We start from the raw sequence: 6,580 nt of genomic DNA on the forward strand, positions 1-6,580 counted from the left end.
CCACATCACTAACAAATAATAATGGTCCAAACACACCAAGAGGGTACGACAACGCCTATCCACCTTTAGGAGAAAGAAAAGATTTGGCATGGGACCGCAAATTCTCAAAAGGTTCTATAGCTACACCATCTAGAGCCTCCTGACTGGTTCTATCACCGCTTGGTATAGCAACTGTTCGGCATCCGACCGCAAGACGCTACAGAGGGTATTGCGTATGGCACAGTACATCACTGGGGCCAAACTTCCTGCCATCCAGGATCTCTGTGCCAGGCGGTGTCAAAGGAATTCCATAAAATTGTCAAAGACTCCAGCCAACCTAGTCATAGACTGTTCTCTCTGCTACCGCACGGCAAGAGGTACCGGAGCGCCATGTCTAGGTCTAAAAGGCCCCTTAACAGCTTCTACCTCCAAGGCATAAGACTGCTAAAAAGTTAATCAAATGGCTACCTGGACTATTTCCACTGACCCCCTTGTTTACGCTGCTGCTGCTCTCTGTTTATTATCTATACCCCCCTACCTACATCTACATATTACCTCAATTACCTCGAATAACCTGTACCCCCGCACATTGACTCTGTACCGGTACCCCCTGTATATAGCCTAGTTATTTTTATTTTATAGTGTTTTTTTTTGTTTTTTTTCATATAAAATATTTTCTTACTTTAAAATAACATCTGTATTGTTGGTTAAGGGCTTGTAAGTAAGCTCATGTGACAAATAACATTTGGTTTTATTAGATTTTATCAGCTTGCATGCATACATTCATGCGATTTACTGTTCTGTTAGAATACAAAGCATGGCATTCAAACAAGAATGGATTAATTAGACATTGTACTACAATATATAGTATTACTTGAGTGGCAAATAACCATAGCTGTCCACATGTTTTAGAACATCCCAATCATACAAGTCCATATTATGTAATTAAACAAATGATGATCAGTGCTTGGATTGACATGACAAATGTATCCCCCAGTCCAGCAAAATCATTGAAGGACTAATTGCAAAGATCATTGACCTGTTATTTCAACAGTAGCCTAGTTTGGATTGGCTTTTGACAGGGTTACCCTCTGTGGACACTAATCTAACACAAGTGCCAAACCATGTAGTCAAAATGTATTGCCCTAGCTGCCTATCAATGAGTACCATTGATTAGAGGGCCTCAAAGGATCAAGATGATGACACCAGAATATGTGATACAATACTTGTGTTTTTCAGTGTTTCAAGCCGTGGCCATTTTTAATAATTACTTTTGTCATATTCTTCGAGTTAACTACAGTAGCTAACTACTGAATGTAGCCAGCTACTGGATGTAGCTTTAGCAGAGATATTAGACAAACGAGGAGATAGGAATTCCATTGTGCCATGAATGGAGGAATGTATAACGCCTCACCCAGCAGACTGTCGACCAATCGCTGTCACGTCCTGACCAGTAAAAGGGGTTATTTGTCATTGTAGTTTGGTCAGGGCGTGGCAGGGGGTGTTTGTTTTGTGTGTTTTGGTGTTTTTGGTTTAGGTTCTATGTTTTCTATTTCTATGTTTAAATCTAGTTTTCTATTTCTATGTTGGTTTTTGGTAGGACCTCCAATTAGAGCCAGCTGGTTGTTGTTGCCTCTAATTGGAGGCCATATTTAGTTGAGGTTTGTTTCACTTGTGTTTTGTAGGTGGTTATTTCCTGTATAGTCTGTGCACCTTTTGGGACTATTTTGTCGTTTGTTTCTTTTGTTTAAGTGTTATTTCTAATAAATTAAGAAGATGAGCACTTTACCCGCTGCGCCTTGGTCCAATCCTTACAACACTTATGACAATCGTGTTCATGTTATCACGCTGCATCATGCAGTTGCTAAGAGAATTGTAACACAATTCCTTCTCAAGGTCAGAGTATGAGTCGAAAAACCTGCCTATTTTCCTGTAAAGTATGTAATGTTACGATTCCAAAGCTATACGATGTTACAGAGAACAAGTTGGCTATCTCACATCTCAGAAAATATTTGTAATGTTCTACTTGTTGATTAATTTCATGCTAATGGTGGGTTTTTGAGCTAGCGCCCAATTGATTCCCACTCACTCCTTGAAGGCGAGCTTTTCTTGTCCCAGAATCTCCCAGAATGCACCGCACGGTCCATTGACTATGCATGGGCAACATACACAACGGGCATTAATACAATTACAATAGAGTAATTGTATTAATGTATCTCTGGCTTCAGATAGCTATGTACTTTAGTTAGCTACTGCATATAGTTGTAGTTATCTATGTAGCTAGCTACATAGCTAACTCATGCTACATACAGTACAGTAGCTACAGTAACTTCATAGTTAGCTCAGGCTATGTACAGTATCTAGCTTCATGTTAGCTCAGGCATCACTTCAAGATAATGGAAAGACAACAAACAAGCAAACTAATTTCAGACCATGAAACCTTATGCTACCAATTGCTGTAGGTGACGGTGGAATTATACAAAGTTAGCCTGAAGCATTATGTAAGAGTGTGCTCCTCTTAAATTGGTATCTGACTATACCTTGGAAAAAACAACAACATGAAAATGCACCTTAGTGCTTTAACATGCATTTACACTGATTGGGCACATCGTATACCATGGGAAAATACACTGAGGTTTTACCTCTTCAAAATGCTATCTCACAGGTTTGGGAGAGTGTTTGTGATAGCTGCATTTCAATGAGACCAAGGTGTCAGTGTCAGGCCTTGGTTAATAAAGGCAAAGATGAAACGCTGGCTGTGATATTGACGACTCCTATGTGAGCTGGCAGATTCAGGCCCTGTGTACCTTGTCATCATTACTCACTGCCGGGGGAGGATTTTATCAATGCATACATTGACAGCTAGCAGTCTGGGAACCTGGAGGACGGGGATATCTCATCACCGTCTGATCACTCACATGGATGAACATTCATTTTGGTGAAGCACAACCATACGCTGTGATTGGCTTAGCCAATGGACCATAAACACTCTTGATTACACAGAGGTTGTCGTGGAGATTAGTGGATTGATGGGGGCACTTCTTAGATGGTATAATGATTATGTTGATAATTAGTCTGAAGGAGTTGAGGGAAACTGGAAAAAGTTGTCTCACTTTCAAATAGTCAACCTTCAGTGTTTTTCAAGCCAAGGGTGTTGAGATGTGAGGGAAAAAAGCTGTGTTTGTGAGTTTGTCAAAAATAACATTAATGACTGTAGCAAGCCATGCGGAAGTTGCCTTTGACTACAGCTGTTTTGCCTCCAGCTATTTATCTTCCTTTATTTCATACCAACTGAAAGACATCGTACATACATCAAGCCAGGAAATGGGAATCATAAAGTACAGTAACTACTAGAACTAAAATGATATAGAAACCTTGAAGGCCAAAAAGATCATCAAGGACAACAACCACACGAGCTACTGCCTGTTCACCCCGTTACCACACAGAAGGTGAGGTCAGTACAGGTGCATCAAAGCTGGGACCAAGAGACTGAAAAATAGCTTCTATCTCAAGGTCATCAGACTGTTAAACAGCCATCACTAACACAGAGAGGCTGCTGCCTACATACAGACTTGAAATCATTGGCCACAACAAATGGATCACTAGTCACTTTATTAATGCCACTTCAATAATGATGTTTACATATCTTGCATTACTCATCCCATATGTATATACTGTATTTTATACCATCTATTGCATCTTGCCTATGCTACTCGGTCATTGCTCATCCATATATTTATATGTACATATTCTTATTCAATCCCTTTACTTCGATTTGTGTGTAATAGGTAGTTGTTGTGGAATTGTTAGATTACTAGATTATACTGCTGCACTGTCGGAACTAGAAGCACAAGCATTTCGCTACACTCGCAATAACATCTGCTAACCATGTGTATGTGACCAATAAACTTTTATTTGATTTGAAACATATGAGCATTTTTTCTTAAGAAACCTCCTAGGTTGACTCTGACATGTCAATCTGCTCATATTAAGGAAAGGGGGATACATAGTCAGTTGTAAAACTGAATGCATTCAACTGAAAGGTGTCTTCTGCATTTAACCCAACCCCTCTGAATCAGAGAGGTGCGGGGGGCTGCCTTAATCAGCATCCACGTCATCGGCGCCCGGGGAACAGTGGGTTAACTGCCTTGCTCAGGGGCAGAATGACATATTTTTACCTTGTCAGCTCGGGATTTGATCCAGCAACCTTTCTGGCCCAATGTTCCTACCCACCTGGCTACCTGCCTCCAAACTTCCACCTAGGGAGGGGTCAACAAAATGCAAATACGTTGTCAGCAGGATTCGAACCTGCGCGTGAAGATGCCAATGAATTTCTAGTCCATCGCTGTAACCACTCAGCCAGCCAATATTGTATTTGCCTTTTAGCCAACATTTTACTTTTTAGTAAAAATGTACTCAATTTCCATCAAGCCTCTTTCATGCAGGAGCTATTATGATTATATCAGTGTGTTGATCAAATGGGTTACATTTCTCTCTGCTTCTTAACAGCTTCTTAACAGCTTCTACCCCCAAGCCATAAGACTCCTGAACAGCTAATCAAAGGGCTACCCAGACCCCTCTTTTACACTGCTGCTACTCTCTGTTTATTATCTATGCATAGTCACTTTAACTCTAACTACATGTACATATTACCTTAATTACCCCGACTAACCGGTGCCCCCGCACATTGACTCTGTACCTTAGCCTCGCTATTGTTATTTTACTGCTTCTGTTTAATTATTTGTTACCTTTATTTTGTATTTTTTACTTATCTATTATAATTTTGTATTTTTTTTTACTTAGCACTTATTTTTCTTAAAACTGCATTGTCGGTTAAGGGCTTGTAAGTAAACATTTCACTGTAAGGTTTACACCTGTTGTATTCGGCGCATGTGACAAATACAATTTGATTTGATTTGATTACCTCAACCTAAAATCATAAGATCATCATGTGCAACGAACATTGATAACATTTGAGTTCCATTAAGGAGCCTGTAATAATAGCATATTGTGGCATGTGTTTATGCAGCATGATATTAGCTCGAGTTCCAGCTCACTGATGTCCAGTTAGTCAAAATATGAACTGTAAATATTACGTTTGACACGATGTGTTGTCAATCTCTGGGCGCACAGTCCAATTTATATTAATCACCTTTAAATGGAGGCTGAGAGATGCTACATGATTTTAATATTATGTAATTAACTCAGAGGTTTAATGGAACATTAATGTCTCAAGAATTTGCTGAGGAACATATGGCCTGGATGGGAAGAAGGGATAGGGGGGTTATCTCCGAAGACCAGAGGGCAGCCTGTCGTTCTCATGGAGATGTGTGAAATTCATTAACACTAAACAGAGGGCTGACTGTCTCTTCTCGCAGTTTCTTTATCACTAAGGCGTTTTCCACTTCGTAATGGACCGACTGACCCCATTGAGGCTCATCCATGAGTTATCATTTTTACAATGGAAGAGATGACTGGGCTGTATTTCATCAAAAAGGCTAAAATAGGGACGTTATCAGCACGCTTGACTTATATAGTTAAAAAGTAATTAAGCAATTAACATTCTGGCATCCTAAATGAATGTATTCTTCACTGACAAAAACATAAATTACTGAAGTCGTTGATCATTTGAAACGCTTAAACTGCAATTAACTCTTTCAGGGAATGCTTTGTTAGTATGTAAGATTTGATATGCTGCTGAATAAACTGTTTTAGATGGTCTTGACAGAAGCAGAAGTTTAAAAGACACCAAGAAGACAGTGTGGTAAAGTTAAGGTACAACACCCAGAATGATAACAAGAGATTAGCCACTTTTTATTTAGAAAGAGTCCCAAAAATAAACAAGTTAGCACACATTCCATATACAAAATGTCAGTGAGAATAGTCTGGATATGTGATGAGGTTGATTAGATAACATACTGTTGTATTGTTCACCACAAAAAATCTACAGTGATACCAATAGTACATTGCTCCCTTTACATATGTGAGAGGAGGTTATCGCATGTTAGATCAGGTTATTCAAATGCATTAGTAACATTGGGCTTTCTGAAACTGTCTGTGTGTGCCTAAATCAGAGGTGTGTGTCTGTAAAAGCTGTTTCAAAGCTCCTACCTAAAAAAGCTTCTGGGGGTTGTGTTGTATCCAAAAATGTAACGTTTCCTTGGAAACGTATCCTACAAATAACTGATATTGAAAATCTGTCACCGCCAAATGATCCGCATTAATAAGTACTGCATGTAATTGTAAAAAAATTAAATAATAATAATTAGTGAAGGGTTGTACAATTTTAGAAGGTATTATTTATACTTGTCATATAAAATATAAAATATATATATATTATGTCTAGTATCCTATTTCCAGTCTCAAACATTTAGTCTCACAACTTCAACATTAAAATGGAAACGCATATAGTCAACATTTTAAAAGCAAAATGAAATTAAATAATATGTATTTGAGGCAACGACATGCAACTAGTGCTATTTTACACTCACGCTAATACAAAGTCTGTGGAGTTAACTTGAAAGCTGAAGAGAAAAAAAGCTGTTGAAATATCACTGTCTTAGCCGTAGAACTGTACAAAACGTCTTAGCCATAAAACTGT

The 6,580-nt window shown here is 38.8% G+C and overlaps 1 protein-coding gene across 2 annotated transcripts in view; it reads right to left on the reverse strand.

The window, feature by feature from the left end:
• Positions 1-5,769: 5,769 nt before the first annotated feature.
• Positions 5,770-6,580, reverse strand: part of gria2b (glutamate receptor, ionotropic, AMPA 2b) — a 59,268-nt gene continuing 58,457 nt past the window's right edge. For both annotated transcript variants that reach the window (XM_029726905.1, XM_029726900.1), the window contains exon 16: positions 5,770-6,580. This exon is cut by the window's right edge and continues 1,227 nt beyond it. The gene's annotated coding sequence lies outside the window, so the exon portion shown is untranslated.

Source organism: Salmo trutta, chromosome 3 (genome assembly GCF_901001165.1).
Source record: "Salmo trutta chromosome 3, fSalTru1.1, whole genome shotgun sequence".
Lineage (NCBI taxonomy): Eukaryota > Metazoa > Chordata > Actinopteri > Salmoniformes > Salmonidae > Salmo > Salmo trutta.